Source organism: Apodemus sylvaticus, chromosome 16 (genome assembly GCF_947179515.1).
Source record: "Apodemus sylvaticus chromosome 16, mApoSyl1.1, whole genome shotgun sequence".
NCBI lineage: Eukaryota > Metazoa > Chordata > Mammalia > Rodentia > Muridae > Apodemus > Apodemus sylvaticus.
The window spans coordinates 42,092,161-42,113,691 of record NC_067487.1 but is presented as its reverse complement, the minus strand read 5'-3'; the positions used below and the strand labels follow the sequence as shown (position 1 = coordinate 42,113,691).

Sequence of the window (21,531 nt, the reverse complement as noted above, 5' to 3'; positions counted from 1 at the left end):
AAATCCCTTCCTGCTTATATAAAAAAAAAAAGATAGACTAACAACTGTTCATAGACGGCACCCCCAACCTTTACGCTATCTAAGGAAATCCAGTTTTTATCACATCAAAACAAAACCAATTTCCCACCAACTTCCTTAAACTTTGATTTATTTCTCTTCTTCCAAAATGACATTAAGCACATATAACGTGTTTTGAAAACATACCATTACCAAAAAGAGACATCTTTAGGCAAAAATAATTAAAAACCCCATGCTGCATAGATAACGCAGATAGTTCTAATGTTATCTGGTCAACGGGCAAAAGCAAGCACTCAAGGTCTTCAGCGCCAAGCTTTGTTCATGTCTTATTGCTGGAATTTCATATTCATTTCTTCTTATTGGATGACCAAACCGGATGATGGTAGAGATGGTAAGCGGGCATTTACTCAACCCCGCCCTGTTCAGCCTTGGGAGCAGACGAATTCTCAGCTGGTGGATCGACTGCTTTTGTCTCTTTGCCATCTTGTGGTTTAGGGTTCTCTGGGCGTCTGCATCGGTAATCGAAGTTGCAGGGATACCGACATTGAGGTGGCTGCTGACCCTGGGTCTCATCTTGATTTTCTTTGTCTTCTTCATTGCCATCCTCTCTAGGCCCCTGCGGAACGTGGTCTGTAACCCCGTGGTCTGTAACCCCCCTGCAACCTCTGTGGTCCCTCTTGCTCTCCTGCGCACTGGTTGTCAGCATCCTCCATCACTTCTCCTTGCACAGAGGGGTTGGAATACTGTGGTCGACGCGCATAGGGTCTCCGCATGTAGTAAGGTGGAACCTTCGCCTACGATAGGGCCGGCGCTGTTGGGCCTGGCCTTCAGGAGAGCTTTCCAATCCTCATTCTTTTCCCCACTCTCACTATTTTGGTAATTTTGCTGGTAATTGCGTGGAGGACCCCTACCATGTGGATAGCGTCTATAATGGTTACAGTCTGCTGTGTATTTACTGCCTTGAACTGGAAAGATGTCTCTTTTTGGTAATGACAAACGTGTTTTTTTTTTTTCCTTTTTTTTTATTCGATATATTTTTTATTTACATTTCAAATGATTTCCCCTTTTCTAGCCCCCCACTCCCTGAAAGTCCCGTAAGCCCCCTTCTCTCCCCCTGTCCTCCCACCCACCCCTTCCCACTTCCCCGTTCTGTTTTTGCCGAATACTGCTTCACTGAGTCTTTCCAGAACAAGGGGCCACTCCTCCTTTCTTCTTGTACCTCATTTGATGTGTGGATTATGTTTTGGGTATTCCAGGACAAACGTGTTTTTTAAGGAAAAAAAAAGGCCTGGTTTTTCTCAATACATCTTTAACAGTTTTTAGATTGTTTCCTATTTGGTCAAGTTGAGATTTTTTTTAAGAACTTCATTTTTAATTTGTAATAAAGCTTACAACTTGATTTTTTCAAAAAAGTCAACAAACTGCAAGCACCTGTTAATAAAGCTCTTCAATAAAAAGAAAACATGCCATTAGGAGGAAGATTTATTGTTTGTAAGTCTTTGACTATATGTGTTGGATCTGCTCCCACCCCCCAACCCAAATCAATTGTATAATCACTGAAAATCTTTCCCCAAAATGGTGAGAAAATACAAATGTTGCATACAAACTCGGATGCATAAACAATGCATCAGGAAGTATAATATATTTAGTACTGTGCACGTATCCGAGAAGCTAAGACAGGGAATGTGCGAATGATGAGCAAAATTTAGGAATGAGTCAAAAATCTAAAATCGGATGGGAAAGGGGGGCACCTTAATTAGTCCTAAGGTCTCGCTGTACACAGCAGGGAGCAGCCATCTTTGTAGCACCTGCTTGAAGGTGGTAGATGAGGAGGGGCCTGTAGCTGAGGAAGGAATCAAGTTTCATTAGTTGACGATGTGGGAAACTTCTATTTTCAGTTGTAGATGAGTTGCGCACTGTTTATACTTGCAGTTTTCATTAGCAGAGCGAACTTCCTCTATAATTCAAGTGTGCAGAATGACCCTTTCCTCGGGAAACGACAGATTTTTCTTTACTTCTAATACAATATTCAATCACGTAAAGAGTCATGTATTCTGGGAGTAAATTAACTCAAAATCTGTTAAAGATGAAATATCCAACTCCAAGAAAGATAAATATGCTAGATCGCAGGGACCCCCAAAGACCACTGAGGAGCCAATCCCGAAGCAAACATATAAGGGTCTTTTATTATGAGCTCGCAAGCAAGGTCTCTCAGAATCTCAACCTAGCATCGGGTCACAGTGAGAGCTCCGAGTCTAGGGGTGCAGGGTTTTTATTCTGGCTACAGAAATTTCCATATGGGTCAGCAAGTTATTATTTTAAAAACTGCATTTCTGGTGTAATCTCCAGGAACCAAACATGAGGGCAGAACCACCAGACAAGACACACAGGGTGGTCAGGTTATCTGTTCTCTGCGGGATGTCTTAGGTTACACAAAGGTCAGGTTATCTCTTCTCTGCAGGATGTCTTAGGTATCTCTGGGTACCCTGATCCAGCTTTTGCAGCCTGGCTGTTGCTAAGGGGTGGGGGAGGGGGCTGTCATCGGATGTTTGCTCAGGTGCACTTGGTGACTCTCTTCCTGGAATTGGAGTTTAGCCCCTGGTCTCCCACAAAAATAAATAAATAAATAAATAAAATGGAGTTTCTTCCAAACCGGATTTGGTTGGGCTTTACAGCTTGTGAATTAATTGTCATCAAGATGGAATAAATTAACCTTTAGGCTTATATGTATTGTTATAGTAAAGAATGGACACTCCCTAGATGAAGACATGTCATTATCTCCTCCTTAACAGTTAGTCTAACTGGGCAGGACAATCACCTGTCCACATCCCTGTCCTTCGATCCCACCCCGCCCCACAAATACCAGGAAGGCAAGTCAACCTTGAGCTAAGCTGGGTAGTTAGGAGAAATAATTATCCCTGTAAGAAAGTAAAGTCTATTTCTTCCAAGAATTCCATTCTCTGGCCCACCACAGCATGCAGATAGCCAGTTTGCCTGCTTTTCTGCATGTCTTTTCTCCTGTCTTCTAAGCATACTTCCTTAACACAGTGACTTTAAAGCCCCCGTCCCAATGGCTGGCTTCCATGGTAGCTAGACTCTAAAGGAGCAACCTCTCTTCTTTCTCACCAGCAAAGCATATGCCATAGTTTACAACCTACTACTATAGGGTTTTCCTTTTAAATACAAGTAAAGGTAGCCTAGAGCAGTATTTCTCAGCCTGTGGGACTCCACCCCTTTTTGGATCACATGTTAGATATCCTGCCTATCAGATATTTACATTACAATTCTTAACAGTAGCAAAATTACAGTTATTAAGAAGCAATAAAATGATTTTATGGTTGGCATCACCACAACATGAGGAATTTTATTAAACCATTAGGAAGTGTGAAAAAACACTGCCCTAAAACTTCCCTTTTAGTTTGTTCTTAAATTCCTTATTAATGTGATTAAGAAGCTCAAAGGGGAACTCTGATTTCCAAGTAAAACTTGGAATTGTTCTTAAATGTATCTAATTAAAAGAGTGTTTAAATGTAAATTATTGATTAATGTTTTTTTAGATATGTTGAAAAGGGATATACCATGTTGGTATTACATGCTAGCATCTGTGGTTATTAAATATAAATCGATAATGTAACAAATGATGATTATATAGTTTATTCATTCTAGGCTTACAATATACACTTATTCATGTAGAATAGTTTAAAATACATATGAAAATTTGATAGATAAAGGAAACACTAGAATCTAACTTAACATATACATATGTTGTGCCAGGGAAATGTTTGTGATCTCCAAACACACACACAGGAGCCAATCTGATGCAGCTCACAGCAGGGTCTTTATTCTATTCAAGCTAGCTCACCCACCCCCCAAATTGCACCACTGTGACACAAGATGGTTTAGGTGGTCAGGGAGCCCTGATTCTATCGGGGCAAGGCTTTATAGTAAACAGGAAGCAGAGAATACATGTACAAGCATCCAATTGGAAAGCTACACAATTGGCTTGTGCTGGGAGTCATAAACTTAACTACTGTTCTCCTCTGCATTAGTGGTCACTAGGAAGGGGGTGGCCTTGTAATCTGGAGGTGCAGGTTTGTTGGGGGAATAACCTGAAGACACTGGTCTTGTTGACAGTATTACCTGGAGATGCTGGTCTAGTTGGGGATTAGCCTAGTGACTGGAGCTAGGCTGGGGTTTTGTTAAGGGGCAACTTGGAAATTAATGTTAGGTACCAGCCTGTTAGTTTACCTGAGTTCAAACTTAGGTCAGATTCTCTGAAAGGGAGTTTGAACTTAAAAGCTTTGGCATCTCACATACTTAGGTTTTAGACTATGTCATGACAGTTGGCATAATATAAATTCACCAACAAGATACTGATTGTCTACAGTGTAGCAACTTTAATTAACAAGCTTTCTTTATATATTGAAGAATTTGTTTCAATTATTTTAAAAATTCAAAAGCTTTGTCTCTATAAAGATTTATATTAAAAATTTACACATAGATACACTAGCATTTCTACATGGAAGTAATAGTAATTACTACTACTACTTAAATTACAATAATTTGTAATTTAAGTAGTAAATTAATAAGAATAATTAAATAATTAACAATAACAATAATTCAAATTCATGGAATATTCTATCATTGAAACCCAAGGGGCTGAAAACTTTGGGTATAGACTTTATGCTCTGATATTTGCTTAAATGATGCTAAGGTTTTAATGACTGAATACAATATTTCAGTTGAAGTTTAGATTATAATTGTATGCATCATGTCAGTAGTAAAGTATTTGAAACTTAAAATACATATTTAAATAATTCATCAAATACAAGTTCATATACAAAGCTGGGCTCAGTTTAAAATATTTGTCTGTATATTAATTTCAAAGCAATGACTCTTTCCTTTCTGTGTTAGTCATTCTGCTTGATAGCTGCTTAAGTAGTACTTCCATGTTCTACACAGTTCAAAGTAATTTACTAGTCCTAACCCATTTAGTGATATATATTTTATTAAACTCTTGATTGAATTATTCTATAATTACTTCTTTATGCTTTATGATTGTAAAAATAAAACAGGTGCTCTTCCAAAAGTCTTTGAGTGTGATTTCATCTGTAAAGCACTTTGTACAATATCCCTTGCTATAATATCATCTATTTAACTACCTTACTATTCTAGAGATTTCTATGGGGTAGAATTAAATTTGCTAAAGTTAATGACATAAGTAAAGTCTTAATTCTGGCTAGTATTGCCAACTGTCCCTCTGTGCTTTTTCAACCATTGTGTGTGTCCATGGACTGTACATTCTAAATTACCCATAGCATTCAGTATGCATGACAACCACAAAACTACCCAGCTGACATTAAGTTTTAATAACAGAATCTACACATTCCTAAATAACTAGACCTCTAGAGAAGATATTGTTCAGTAGTAAGAGATAATAGCAGCCTCAGAGATCTAGAGCCTTCACTCATGATCAGATTTTGATTAGGCTTCTGTTTTCTTGATAACATTAGATATAAAAGTGTCAGTTTTGCCCTTCCTTAGAATTTAAAATGCTATATGAAAAGATGAAGGCATTGGGGTTTTATTAAATCCCATTAGGTTGGTGCTTTCCTCTCTCTAGTCAAAAGAATGGACCAGAAGGTCAGCTTCTGGCTCTGAGTAGAGACTTGGTATATTTTATTTGCCCACTAGACAGACCATAGCCTATATACCACTCTTGTAAATTGCATGCACAAACACACACACACACACACACACACACACACACACTTGCATTAATATTTTATTCAAAGTTTAATAAAATTGTTATTGAACCTCGTAAGTACACAATTTTTTATTTGAAATGCATTTTCATATCATAGATTCTAGTCACAGTATCTCCTCTCCTTATCCTCTTCCAAATTGTACCCACTTCCATCCCTATCAAACTCTATGCCTTTTTTCTCTTTCTTTAGAAATAGTTCAAATACAAGCAAAAAACAAAAAAATTTCCAAAATTCAAAATAACAAATAAAATCATTAGAATGTAACAAATAAGAAAACAAAAAAGTCTATAGTACCTCTCTGTATTATTTTTATTTTCATATAATGAGAATTTTTGTTGTTTTGTAATGTTCATTACCCTTTCACTGACTACCTTTTCCACAGAAGCCTTTCTTGTCCACAAGTATGTCTCCTATTTCTATGTCTGTTTCCGTCTCTATCCCACTCTGTCTCTCTATCTCTCTGCTTCTATCTCTCCTTCCCTTTCCCCCACTCCACCCCTGCCACAATATAGTATATGTGTGCGACAGTAAGATATGTTTCCTTGCATGGGTACAGATGAGGGATTATTTACTGTGGCATGTGTAATGTAACATTGGCTCCACCACTGAATAAAATGTCACCCCCTCCCTTACTAACCATTTACTGTCAGAGCTCACTCAGGCCATCCTTAGGGGAATATTGAGAGACTCAGTCCTGTACAGATCTTATTCAGGAAACCACAATGCGGTGAATTCATGAGTACAAATAGCCGTGTCACATTTAGAAGATAGCATTTCACAACACTCATATTTATTCTCTGGCTTCTGTATACTTCCCAAGTTCCTTTTCTGGATTATCCCAGAGCTTGCCCAGGGTATAAACATACTTTAGAGTCTCCACCACTCAACAACCATTTATTTTCATTAATTGGGTTAGTTATAAATGTCTTCACTGATGCATGATGACATTAGCATTAAACTATGGGTATAAACATAAGTATTAAGATTCTTTACTATAACCTGGTCAAGAGCCTGTTGCTGGGAAAGTCATAGGGTCAGGGGCTGAGGGGTTGTCCAAGTATTATTGGTTACTCGTTGTTTTTATAAAGGCATTTTCACTGAATTTATGGTCTCACTGGGAAATTTAAAACTATCTCATCTTAAGATACTTAATTGTATCTGTGAAGACCGTATTTTCACACTGACAGTTAATGAGGGTTATTATGGTAATATTTTATTTGAGGGTGGAATGCTACTCAACCCACTCCTACTGTATTCCCAGCACCTGCAGTAACTCATAGCATTATCCAAAATGCTCTGTAAATATTTGGAAAAAATATGAGTATCTTGAGACTGAAGGTCAAGATTCAGCTGTTTTTTCTATTAATATGTAGCGAGAAAGTAATTTAAATTTAGCAGACTTTAAGACTCTAAAACAATAGTTAATTTCTATTGTAACTTAGAGAATAGCCAAATTAATATATAAATTAAAAATCATAACAATATTTAAAACAAACATTTTTTCATATACCCTGGATTTGGAGTCTATATTTGTCTCAAAATATTCTGCATTTGATGCATTTCTTTTTTTTATTAGATATATTTTTATTTACATTTCAAATGATTTCGCCTTTTCTAGGCCCCCACTCCCCAAAGGTCCCATAAGCCCCCTTCCCTCCCCCTGTTCTCCCACCCACCCCTTCCCACTTCCCTGTTCTGGTTTTGCCCTATACTGCTACACTAAGTCTTTCCAGAACAAGGGACCACTCCTCCATTCTTCTTGTACCTCATTTTGTACCTCCGTCCTTCTTGTACCTCTTCTTGTATCCTCATTCTTTTTCTAGGTTAATATCCACTTATTAGTGAGTGCATACCATGATTGATCTTTTGAGTCTGGGTTACCTCACTTAGCATGATGTTCTCCAGCTCCATAGATTTGCCTAAGAATTTCATGAATTCATTGTTTCTAATGGCTGAAGAGTACTCCATTGTGTATACATACCACATTTTTTGCATTCACTCTTCTGTTGAGGCATACCTAGGTTCTTTCCAGCTTCTGGCTATTATAAATAGGGCTGCTATGAACATAGTGGAACATGTATCCTTATTACACGCTGGGGAATCCTCTGGGTATATGCCCAGGAGTGGTATAGCAGGATCTTCTGGATATGAGGTGCCCAGTTTTCTGAGGAACCGCCAGACTGATTTTCAGAGTGGTTGAAGCAATTTGCAACCCCACCAGCAGTGGAGGAGTGTTCCTCTTTCTTCACATCCTCTCCAACACTTGCTGACTCCTGAGTTTTTAATCTTAGCCATTCTGATTGGTGTAAGGTGAAATCTCAGGGTTGTTTTGATTTGCATTTCCCTAATGACTAGTGAAGTTGAGCATTTTTTAAGATGTTTCTCCGCCATCCAAAGTTCTTCAGGTGAAAATTCTATGTTTAACTCTGTACCCCATTTTTTAATAGGGTTATTTGGTTTTCTGGAGTCTAACTTCTTGAGTTCTTTATATATATATTGGATATTAGCCCTCTATCTGATGTAGTGTTGGTGAAGATCTTTTCCCAATTTGTTGGTTGCCGATTTGTCCTTTTGATGGTGTCCTTTGCCTTACAGAAATTTTGTAATTTTATGAGGTCCCATTTGTCAATTCTTGATCTTAGAGCATACGCTATTGGTGATCTGTTCAGAAACTTTCCCCCTGTACCGATGTCCTCAAGGGTCTTTCCCAGTTTCTTTTCTATTAGCTTCAGAGTGTCTGGCTTTATATGGAGGTCCTTGATCCATTTGGAGTTGAGCTTAGTACAAGGAGACAAGGATGGATCAATTCACATTCTTCTGCATGCTGACCTCCAGTTGAACCAGCACCATTTGTTGAAAAGGCTATCTTTTTTCCATTGCATGTTTTCAGCCCCTTAGTCAAGGATGAAGTGGCCATAGGTATGTGGGTTCATTTCTGGATCTTCAATCCTTTTCCATTGATCCGCCTGCCTGCCACTGTACCAATACCATGCAGTTTTTAACACTATTGCTCTGTAGTATTGCTTGAGGTCAGGGATACTGATTCCCCCAGAATTTCTTTTGTTGTTGAGAATAGTTTTAGATATCCTGGGTTTTTTGTTATTCCAGATGAATTTGAGAATTGCTCTTTCTAACTCTGTGAAGAATTGAGTTGGGATTTTGATGGGTATTGCGTTGAGTCTGTATATTGTTTTGGCAAAATGGCCATTTTAACTATATTAATCCGGCTAATATATGAGCATGGGAAATTTTTCCATTTTTTGATATTTTCTTCCATTTTCTTCTTCAGAGTCTTGACGTTCTTGTCATACAGATCTTTCCCATGTTTGGTAAGAGTCACCCCAAGGTACTTTATACTGTTTGTGGCTATTGTGAAGGGGGTCATTTCCCTAATTTCTTTCTCATCCTGCTTATCGTTTGAGTATAGGAAGGCTACTGATTTGCTTGAGATGATTTTATAACCTGCCACTTTGCTAAAGTTGTTTATCAGCTGTAGGAGTTCTTTAGTGGATTTTTTTGGGTCACTTAGGTTGACTATCATATCATGTGCAAATAATGATAGTTTGACTTCTTCCTTTCCAATTTGTATCCCTTTGACCTTCTTATGTTGTCGAATTGCACGAGCTAGTACCTCAAGTACAATATTGAAAAGATAAGGAGAAAGAGGGCAGCCCTGTCTAGTCCCTGATTTTAGTGGGATTGCTTCAAGTTTCTCTCCATTTAGTTTGATGCTGGCTACCGGTTTGCTGTATATTGCTTTTACTATGTTTAGGTATGGGCCTTGAATTCCTGTTCTTTCCAAGACTTTAAGCATGAAAGGATGCTGAGTTTTGTCAAATGCTTTTTCAGCATCCAATGAAATGACCATGTGGTTTTTTTCTTTGAGTTTGTTTATGTAGTGGATTACATTGATGGATTTCTGTATATTGAACTAACCCTGCATCTCTGGGATAAAGCCTACTTGATCATGGAGGATGATCGTTTTTATGTGTTCTTGGATTAGGTTGGCAAGAATTTTATTGAATATTTTTGCATCGATGTTCTTAAGGGAAATTGGACTGAAGTTCTCTTTCTTTGTTGGATCTTTGTGTGGTTTTAGTGTCAGCATAATTGTGGCTTCGTAAATTGTGGCTTCCTAGAAGGAATTGGGTAGTGTTCCTTCTGTTTCTATTTTGTGGAATAGTTTGAAGAGTATTGGTGTTAGGTCTTCTTTGAAGGTCTGATCGAATTCTGCACTGAAACCATCTGGTCCTGTGCTTTTTTTGGTTAGAAGGCTTTCTATGACACCTTCTATTTCTTTAGGGGTTATGGAAGTGTTTAGATGATCTATTTGATCCTGATTTAATTTTGATATTTGGTATCTGTCTAGGAAATTGTCCATGTCCTCCAGATTCTCCAGTTGTGTTGAGTATAGGCTTTTGTAGTAGGATCTGATGATTTTTTGGATTGCCTCAGTTTCTGTTGTTATATCCCCCTTTTCATTTCTAATTTTGTTAATTTGGATACTTTCTCTGTGCCCTTTGGTCAGTCTGGCTAAGGGTTTATCTATCTTGTTGATTTTCTCAAAGAACCTGCTCCTGGATTCATTGATTCTTTGTATGGTTCTCTTTGTTTCCACTTGATTGATTTCAGCCCTGAGTTTGATGATTTCCTGTCTTCTACTCCTCCTGGGTGAATTGGCTTCTTTTTGTCCCAGGACTTTCAGGTGTGTCATTAAGCTGCTAGTGCATGCTCTCTCCATTTTCTTTTTGGAGGCACTCAGGGCTATGAGTTTTCCTCTTAGCACTGCTTTCATTGCGTCCTAAAGATTTGGGTATGTTGTGTCTTCATTTTCATTAAACTCTAAAAAGTCTCTGATTTCTTCCTTTATTTCTTCTTTGGCCAAGGTGTCATTGAGTAGAATATTGTTAAGCCTCCATGTGTATGTGGGCTTTCTGTTGTTTTTGTTGCTATTGAAAACCACTCTTACTCAATAGTGATCTGATAGGAGGCATTGGGATTAGTTCGATCTTCTTATATTTGTTGAGGTCTGTCTTGTGACCAATTATATGGTCGATTTTGGAGAAGGTACCATGAGGTGCTGAGAAAAAGGTATATTCTTTTGCTTTAGGGTGAAATGTTCTATCAATATCAGTCAAATCCAATTGGTTCAAAGCTTCAATGAGTTTTACTGTGTCCCTGTTTAGTTTCTGTTTTCCTGATCGGTCCATTGAGGAGAGTGGAGTGTTAAAGTCACCCACAATTATTGTGTTAGGTGAAATGTGTGCTTTGAGCTTTAGTAAAGTTTCTTTTACTAATGAGGGTGCCCTTGCATTTGGCGCATAGATGTTCAGAATTGAAAGTTCTTCTTGGTGGATTTTTCCTTTGACCAGCAAGAAGTGTCCTTCTGTGTCTCTTTTGATGACTTTAGGTTGAAAGTCAATTTTATCTGATATTAGAATGGCTACTCTGACTCGTTTCCAGAGACCATTGGCTTGTAAAATTTTCTTCCAGACTTTTACTCTAAGGTAGTTTTTGTCTTTGATGCTGAGGTGTGTCTCCTGTATGCAGCAAAATGTAGGGTCCTGTTTCCTTATCCAGTCTGTTAGTCTATGTCTTTTTATTAGGGAATTGAGTCCATTGATGGTAAGAGATATTAAGGAATAGTGATTATTACTTCCTGTCATTTTTGATGTTATTTTTATATTTGAGTGGTTATCTTCTTTTGGGTTTGATGAAGGAAGGTAACTATCTTGCTTTTTCCAGGGTGTAGTTTCCCTTCTTGTATTAGAGTTTTCCTCCTATTATTCTTTGCAGAGATGTGTTTGTGGAAAGATATTGTGTAAATTTGGTTTTGTCATGGAATATCTTGGTTTCTCCATCTATGGTGAATGAGAGTTTTGCTGGGTATAGTAGTCTTGGCTGACATTTGTGTTCTCTTAGAGTCTGCATGAGATCTGCCAGGATCTTCTAGCTTTCATGGTCTCTGCTGAGAAGTCTGGTGTGATTCTGATAGGTCTTCCTGTATATGTTACTTGGCCTTTTTCTCTTACTGCCTTTAATATTCTTTCTTTGTTTAGTGTATTTGGGGTTTTAATTATTATGTGGCGAGAGGTATTTCTGCTCAGATCCAGTCTGTTTGGAGTTCTGTAGGCTTCTTGTATATTCATAGGCATCTCTCTCTTTAAGTTGGGAAAGTTTTCTTCCATAATTTTGTTAAAGATATTTGCTGGCCCTTTCAGTTGTAAATCTTCACTCTCATCTATACCTATAATCCTTAGGTTTGGTCTTCTCATTGTATCCTGGATTTCCTGGATGTTCTGGGATACAAGCTTTTTGCATTTTGCATTTTCTTTGACTGTTGAGTCAATGGTTTCTATGGTATCTTCGGCATCTGAGATTCTTTCTTCCATCTCTTGTATTCTGTTGTTGTTATTTGCATCTATGGCCCCTGATTTCTTCTCAAGGTTTTCTATCTCCAAAGTTGTCTCCCTTTGTGATTTCTTAGTTGTTTCTACTTCTATTTTTAGATCCAGGATGGTTTTGCTCAATTCCATCATTTGTTTGTGTTTTCCTGTAATTCTTTAAGAGATTTTTGTGTTTCCTCTTTCATGACTTCTGCCTGTTGACTCAAATTCTCCTGCATTTCTTTAAGGTTTTGTGTGTGTGTGTGTGTGTGCGTGTGTGTGTGTGTGTGTGTGTGTGTGTGTGTGTGTTCTTCTTTATTGGCTTCTATCTCTTGAGCCTTATTCTCCTGCATTTCTTTAAGTGATTTTTGTGTTTCCATTATACGGGTTTCTAGCTTATTCATGTTCCCCTGTATTTATTCAAGAGATTCATTTATGTCCTTTTTGTGTTCTTCTAGCAGCATCATGACCAGTGATTTTTAATCCAAATCTTGTTTCTCTGGTGTATTGGCATAACCAGGACTTGCTGATGTTGAAGAGTTTGGTTTAGATGCTGCCATATTGCCTAGATTTCTGTTAGCACCGTTCCTGTGTTTGCCCTTTGCCATCTAGTTCTCTGGCGTTAGTTGGTCTTGTCTTTGGCTGGTGTTTGAGCCTCCTGAGAGGCTCTAGGGCTATTTCTGCAACACTGGATGGCTGGGTTTCCCCTGTTGCAGATTGCTAATGTGCTGTCCTCCTCTTGGGTACCCTTACAGCCCTAGTGTGCTTTGCCCCAGATTGTGTCTGTGAACCAGATTGTGCCCGTTTGCTCCTTCAGGGAGTGCTGAGGGTGTATGCTGTGGCACCTTTTCCGAGTGCTGATCACTCTGCTGGGCAGCCGAACTCCCAACCGGGTTGGTGCACACAAGGCTAGCCTAGCTGCTGAGGCCCTGAGTCTAGGCAAAAGCCTGGTAGGCCAAGTTCAGAGCAAAGTTCCCCTCGGGCTATGAATGTTAACTGGTTCTGTCAGGTGGCCAGGATGGCCGCGTGCATGTGCTCCCTAAAAGTGCCAGGAGAGTCTGCTGGACTAACCACCTCCTGGCCGGGTTGGCACACAGATGGCCCACCGAGCAGCCCATGTCTTGGAGGCAGTCCAGGGCCTGTCAGAGCTTAGATCTCTGCTATGTAAGCCTTGGGCTATGCCTGTTAGCTGACTTTTCCTGCTAGAACTCTCTGGCGTTCTGTAGGCAAAATGGCAGTGTGTGCGCAAACAACCTCCTGGCCGGGTTGGCACCCCAATGCCCCCCACCAACAGCCCAGGGCCTGGGTGCAGGCATATGCCCATCAGGCTTAGACTCCCACGATGTTGGTCTCGGGTTATGTTTGTGTACCTCAGGCTGTCTGATCTCTCTGCCATCTGAGAACCAAGATGGAGGTGAGTCTCTTGTAACTGACTGGTGGGAGGCAGAAGTCTGAAGTGGCTTCTGTGTGGTCAAAGGCGCTGTAAATCTGCCCCTGCTTGCAGCCCGGCTGTCCAGCGATGGTCAGTGGTCGTGGGCGCAGGGCCTGCCTGGACCCTGTCACCTTGGTTCTACTGCTGATGGCCAGGCCATTTGATGCATTTCAATCATGAAAAGTTGCAAAAGGTCGTCTTCATTCTGTACAAAGCAAAGCAAGCTGCAGACAAGGATTGACCTATTGAAGTTCACCCTGAAGACATCCAGGGTGGGACCTCATTGTTAATGTGTTAGCCGGAAATTGAGGTCACTTTCACAGGTCCTTCGTCTTTCCAATAATGTTAGAACATCTTCAGGAAACAAATACAACAATATAAATTCTACTTGGGAGTGACAGGAGAATAAATGGCAAAGTAAATAACACATGAGTAGGATAGATGATAAAATGCCTTAGACATTTAGCGATAAGAGAAAAAGAAAAGCGCAATGAGTAACAACAACAGAAAGTTCTCACTTAGATGATTCCATGAGAGTGTGACATTTGAACAACTGCGTGAAAAAGCGTCTACACAAAAGAACTGGTCAATATAAGAACGTTCAAGGAAGGTATGTGTGCCATTGCTTAGCACCAATGGTGAGTCCAGTGCTTCTAAAAAGAAAACAGTGAAAGTATTGAAATTTTGAGATCTGAGATTCTAGAAAAAGAAAAGCATTGTAAGTCAGAGGCCTTTGTTTAAGTGAAACTGAAGGGTGTTGCAAGATTCTAAGGAAAGAAATGACATAAAGAACATGAAAAGAACTCAATAACTTTTGAGCTATGTTAAAATGAAACTGTTTAGCCGGGCGGTGCTGGCGCACGCCTGTAATCCCAGCACTCTGGGTGACAGAGGCAGGCAGATTTCTGAGTTCCAGGCCAGCCTGGTCTACAGAGTGATTTCCAGGACAGCCAGGGCTACACCGAGAAACACTGTCTCGGAAATAAAAAAAGAAAGAAAGAAACTGGGGGTAAAAAAAAATGGTGCCTAGGACAATCCATCCATATCATTTCACGAGAATGTTATGCTCAATAGTTTTTGTTAATTTAATTCAAATCTAGATATACCTACAAAAAGTAAGTCTCAGCTGAGGAATGGTCTCCATTATGGTGAACTGCAGGCAAAGTCTGTGGGCATTTTCCTGATTGCTGTTGGTGTAGGAGGCCCAGCATACTATGAGTGAGGCCATATCAGCAGAACAAGTCAGGAAACAGTGTTTCTCTATGGCTTCTGCTTCAGAGTCTTGACATGAGTGTTTGTCTTGCATCTATGGATAACAGCTATAACCTGTTAGCGAAAAGTAAACCTTGTCCTTCCCTAGTTACTTTCTGTCATGGCATTTATCAGAGAAAAGAAAATACACTATTACAAATAGTAATAAAACTGGCTAGACAAGGATAGTGGCTAGTAGTAGGAGTTGAATGTGAATTGTGTTTGGAAGTTCCACTTTGAAGGTTTTTAAAATTCACTGGATATGAGAAGAGAGGAATACCTCTAATTTCTAACATGGATGTACTAGGCAAGTGGGATGTTAATTCAATATCTAGAAGAAAGTTGTGTACCGAGCTAAGAATTTATTTGCGGTTTGTTAAATTTGATATACTTATTCAATTTTCTAGTATACTTCCAAAATATTAAACATATATGCAGAGAGAGAGAGAGAGAGAGAGAGAGAGAGAGAGAGAGAGAGAGAGAGAGAGAGAGAGAAGGAGAAGTAGAGAGGGAGAGGGAGAGGGAGAGGGAGAGGGAGAGGGAGAGGGAGAGGGAGAGGGAGAGGGAGAGGGAGAGGGAGAGGGAGAGGGAGAGGGAGAGGGAGAAAGAATATGTATGTACATGTTTCTTAGGGTTTCTATTGCTTCAACAAAGCACCATGCCCAAAAAACAAATTGGAGAGGAATTCCCACTTCCCATTGCAGGTTATCACTGAAGGAGGAAGTACAGAAACTCAAATATGGCAGGATCCTGCAGGCAAGAGCTGATATAGAGACCATAGAGGATTGTAGTTACTACCTTGCTTCATGTGGCTTACTTAGCTTGTTTTCTTATAGAACCAAGGACTCTGTGCCAAGGAATAATAGCACCAGCCATGGGCTTGTGCTCCACTATTGATCACTAATTGGGAAAAGGCCTTATAGCTGGATTTTCATACAGGCATTCATTTCATTAAATGAGGGTCTGTCGTCTCTGATGACTTTAGCTATGTCAAACTCCACAAGTCTAGCTGTGTGCAGAAAACCCTACAGTATAATATCCACATATTCTGCATTCAGGGAACAATAATATATGCATATATAGAATCTCAAAATATCATCAATTTAATTTGGTAACTAACTCAGTGAGACTAGAAAAGATCTATGGATTCATACCCCACAGTGCTGGAAGACTGAGATATGAGTACATCATAATGATAGGGGACCATGAAAACCAGCCAATAAGGCAGAAGACAAACATGGAGAGTAATACTCTGAAGATTACTGGAGAAGCTATTTCTGCCAAGTACATCTAATAAATCAGGTATTGCAAAGATTGAAAACTGGATTGGATTTGTCAGCATGGCCATTAATGTAAACAAAAGGAGAGTGGTGAAATGGCAATGCCAGAATGCATTTACAAAGAAAGATACAGCATTGAGAACGGAACATTTCACAAATAATTATCATAAAAATATAGAACAGAGTATAAAGTATAGAGCTGAATGAAAAATAATCAGGGGAACATCTTATGACTTGCCTGTTTTGTTTTGGTTGTTCAAGGAAGAAGAAATAAGGATTTTCACATTTGAGGGATTAACCAATATTGGAAATAAATTAGCAATACAGGAAGAAAAGACAATTAGAACAATTCGAAAAATTAAAATTAAAAAACAACAACTTTTCAAAGAAGCCTTGGTTGGAGGAATTGACAAAGAATCAGAAACTACACTCTTTAATAAAACTATTTTTAACAGAAAAAATATGGAACTAGAGATCTTGTTAGGGGAAATTATCCAGGGTTATGGTGACAAGCCCGACTTATTTTCTATTACTTTCTAAATATAAAAACGGAAGAAAATTGCAATGTAAAGAAAAGAGGAATTATAAGGGATGCAGAAGAGGAAGGAGGGAATGAATTGAGATATACAAAAGTCAAAATGGTGCAAGTACATTGTATTCTTAATGGAACTGTCTCAGTGAAATTTCTTTGCAGAATTAATAGATGTTGCTAAATGGATGCCAATGATGAACAATGAAAGTAAATAAAAATAAAATAATTGTGAAAATGATAAGACTCAAATATGATTATCTCAGTGATAGAAAATGAGTGGTGAACTTTGATGCATGACGTCCAAAGTTGCTGCTACTTGGCCAGGAAGGGAGATCAGTAAAGAATAAGGATGTCCCAGAAAATAAATGTGGCACTAAAGTTACATTAGAACTAACTTAAAATAATCCTAATTAAACTGTTTATACTGAAATATATTTAATCAAGGAAGATTAATTTGAATGAAAAATATTTTATAAAGATTTCCTTACTTACTGATAACTTTGATTTACCTTTTTAATTCACCCTTACAATTTTCACACTTTACTGTAATAATCCATTGATTTTAATTTAACAAATCATCTAAGATTTTTCAAAGCACCCTTTGGTAGATTAAAAAACAGAATGGGGTTTTAAAATCCAACTAATTTCTCACTCATTATCTATTGTCATCTACAGAGCACAGATTCTCCAGCATCAATAGGCACCCATTCCTTCCCACCTTTTGAGTGCCTTTGCTGGGTTGAGATTTGTCCACCTCAAGTCTGTGCAAGCTCATTATCTTTTTCACCTGTTATGTAAGTCTGAGAGCATATTCCATCTCAATAATGAAGACTTTTGAGATGTACTCAGCTGTTTTTAGCAGCTGAGAATGTTGGGTGAGATCTTAAACAATCCTTAGTTATGTTGGTGTTTCCATTTGGTTTTACAAACGGATATTTTATAAAATACTATTTATATAATTTATATAAGAAAAGCATAGATAGTAAAGGTCAAAGTCTGACAGGGTACAAAGAGTTCCTGAGTCCCATGAATGTCCTTCAACAATTAATGTTAGTAATTTTCCACCAATATTCAGCTGCATTGTTCTTATGGTCACTAAATAGATGTACTGGTATCCAGATGTTTATGGTCATATTAGAGGGTATTTTGGCCATGGGTAGGACAGACAATGTTAGGCAAAGTTTGGTTTGCTGCCACCCATACTGCGAGAGTGATAAGGTCATATTTGAAGAGTCCATTGTCAAAACTTCCTGGTATGTGAGGAGTAATATATTTTACCTGATAAAAATTCTGTTGCAAACCTCTAAATAAATCAGAAACTGTTCTAAATGCCATCATTAATGCATGGCAAAACGTTGTGAGCAATAAAATAGAACTACTTAGACATTTTATTTGGTTTTGTCCAAATCCACAAAACAAAAAAAAAAATCCAAAGTACTATTTAAAAAAAAAAAAGTAGTTATTATGACACTTTACATTAAGCTTACATCTATACATTTTGTGTTGAAGGTGGATCTGAATTCTACTTCACATTATCTTTTGATGATTAATCACAAAATAATCAGATGGCATTAAGGATTTTCTGTCATGATAAACATGATGATAATACTAAGTATATGTTAAATTTCAGATTATTTGTTCTTTTTACTATGAACCTGAATAATTTAAAAGTATTTTCTATTTGATTAATGACAGTTTAACAGTTAATTTCCTCATCAAATTATAATTTTTCTCATCTAGTTATAATTTTAATCAAATGTTTATAAAAATGGAGTGTGCAAAATCAATGTATGGCTAATTATTTGGGGTATATAAAAGGAAGTTATGGCTTTTGCAGTGATAATGCTACTCTTAGGAGACAAAAAAAATCTAACAAAAATCTCATTAGCAAGAGTGAGAAACCTCCTATCAAGTTATTGGTGAAGAAAATTAAGAGAAGCATGACACAATGTGGACTGCTGCTTTTACCATTGGTGACCCCCAAGAAGTTAACGGTAATTCCATATTCCTGAATAAAGCATATGCTTTTGATGCAAACACTGGAAGAATTGATTTAGATGTGACTGGAAAGCTTCCCCATGAGGAAGAGCTTTTATAATGATCGATGGTGCTAGGCATATTGTCAAGGAAGGGACACAATCAATAGTGCTATTGTGCTGGCTCGTTTCATGTCAACTTGACAAAGCCTATAGTCATTTTGGAAGAGGGAAACCCATTTCAGAAAATGCATGGGCCAGCATTTTCTTGACTGATTAGGGAGAACTCTACTGTGGTCAGTAGCACCCTGGACTGGTGGTTCTGGTACTTAAAAAAAAACAAAAGCTGAACAAGTCATGAAGATAAAGTCAGTAAACAGCACACCTTCATGGCCCCTGCCTTGAGTTCTTGCCTCCAGCTTCCTGCCTTGAGTTCTAACCTTGACTTCCATCAGTAATGTACTGTCATAAGGACCTATAACCTAAAATAAACCATTTCCTCTCCCACTTGTTTTTGATTGTGAGCTTTAAAGAAAAAAACAGTAATAGAAACTCAAACTAAAATAAATACAAATCTCTGATACCTGTGGACCACATAAATGACCAGCATGAAAAAAATATCCCTACAGATAAAATAGTGTCATTGATATCCTGGTAGCCAACAACTATCTAGTTAGACATAAGCCTATTCAACAGAAGGGGATTCATGTATGGTGTGATAAATCTAGCATACTACTCATGGCTGCTGAGACCATGGAACTTAGGGAAGAAGCTACTAATACTACTTTCCTAAATTTGTTTACTTCCTGACCACATTCTACATACATACCCTTTTACCCACAGTAAGTGTACCTATCATCCCTCATCAAAGATTCTTCTTTTTGCTTCTCACAGACATGGCTAAATCACATCTAGTAGAGCTGCAGTGAGCAAATGACTGTGTGGTGACCAAACACAATTGATACATTTACAACATAACTCCTATACCTTAGACTCGGGATATTCTGGAAAAGGAGATACAAAAATTCTCAGAACCAGAGGAACAGGATACTTGTACTTTGAGATTACAATTATGAGATTTTTTTTAGTAATACACACAACTTTTGGTTATAAATACAATTTTTAGTTATAAGAAAAGCTGCATTGAATATCAATATATTATTGATTCTTTTACTCTAATGAAAATAAAGTTCAAAGGCAACATTGATAAACTATCAAAAAAGAAGTGATATAATAAAACACATTGTACCATAATTATTATGTCTAATAGTATCAGTGAAACCAGACATTTTCTCCATTTTAATATAATATAATATAATATTTCAAAAAGACTTTAGTAATTCATATCCCAATCACAAATCCACGTAGTATTCAGATTTAAAATCTGCTCTGACATTTTGATGAAATGGATGTTGATGATGTTAAGATGATAGATATGAATGATGGCTTCTTGTTTTATTTTCATACTTAGAACATTCTGTGAAGAGTTATAGAGTTAGGCTGAAGTTAAGAGAATGCAAAATAAAAGATAAACCCTAAAAAGTCAATGCACAGTCAAATTATGGTAAAAACATATCCTGAATGGGACAATGAAAAATGAGATGGACTCACAGGAAGGAAGATAAGTAAGTCGTACAAAAGATAAAAATTTCAAAATTGGGAGCTTGAGATGTCATTCAGTTGCTTTTTATGGGGGTAATATTAGAATATATGTTTACTCTAATGTTAGAGTACATGCTCATCAAGAGTAATAATAGAAAACCTTATGGAATTTCAGATTCTAGTAACCAGAACATAAAGTAAAATGATCAATGGTGCAACATTAATATAATATATTATGAAAAAATTGTAAAGTTGAAGAATGCAGACAATGATTTCCAATCCTATTATTCTAGTGTACATTCTGTTCAGTTTCTCATGAATATGTCATAAGGAATGCTCTTTAGGTAAAATAATCAAGGACCCCATTAAGTTAAAATTTATGAATCTGCCTACAGAAACGAACACTTAAAAACACTGCAGCCAGCTCATTAAAATAATGAAGGGCAATTTAGTTGGCATGAAAGAATGCCTGGTTGCTTTGCAGTTTCTCTTTGCATTCCCGCCCTTGTGGAAATGTCCTTTCCTTCCTCCCGGGCTATTTGGGCAGTTTCTTCTGTTCAAAATGCACATCGCATAACTAATTTCATAATGATATTCTGTGCCCTTTATGGTCCTTTCTGCATAGGTAATCAGGGTTGTATGTGTAGATGGTATAATTCAACAGATACCATATTCATTTCTGCAATATGAAATCTGTCTAAAGGTGTGATTATCAACCAATATTTTATTCTTCTTTAGTCACAAAATATTTAACTATATAAAAATCAACATGAATAAACTATCAAAGAAGCATGAGCATTTTTTTTTCATCCATTAAAGAATAATTTATTTTTTTTTATTATTCGATATAATTTATTTACATTTCAAATGATTTCCCCTTTTCTAGCCCCCCCACTCCCCGAAAGTCCTGCAAGCCCCCTTCTCTTCCCCTGTCCTCCCACCCACCCCTTCCCACTTCCCCGTTCTGGTTTTGCTGAATACTGTTTCACTGAGTCTTTCCAGAACCAGGGGCCACTCCTCCTTTCTTCTTGTACCTCATTTGATGTGTGGATTATGTTTTGGGTATTCCAGTTTTCTAGGTTAATATCCTCTTATTAGTGAGTGCATACCATGATTCACCTTTTGAGTCTGGGTTACCTCACTTAGTATGATATTCTCTAGCTCCATCCATTTGCCTAAGAATTTCATGAATTCATTGTTTCTAATGGCTGAATAGTACTCCATTGTGTAGATATACCACATTTTTTGCATCCACTCTTCTGTTGAGGGATACCTGGGTTCTTTCC

General features: G+C 37.8%; 1 pseudogene; it reads right to left on the bottom strand.

Moving 5' to 3' along the window:
* Nucleotides 1-337: 337 nt before the first annotated feature.
* LOC127666652 (Y-box-binding protein 1-like) overlaps nucleotides 338-21,531 on the bottom strand; it is a 56,862-nt pseudogene continuing 35,668 nt past the window's right edge.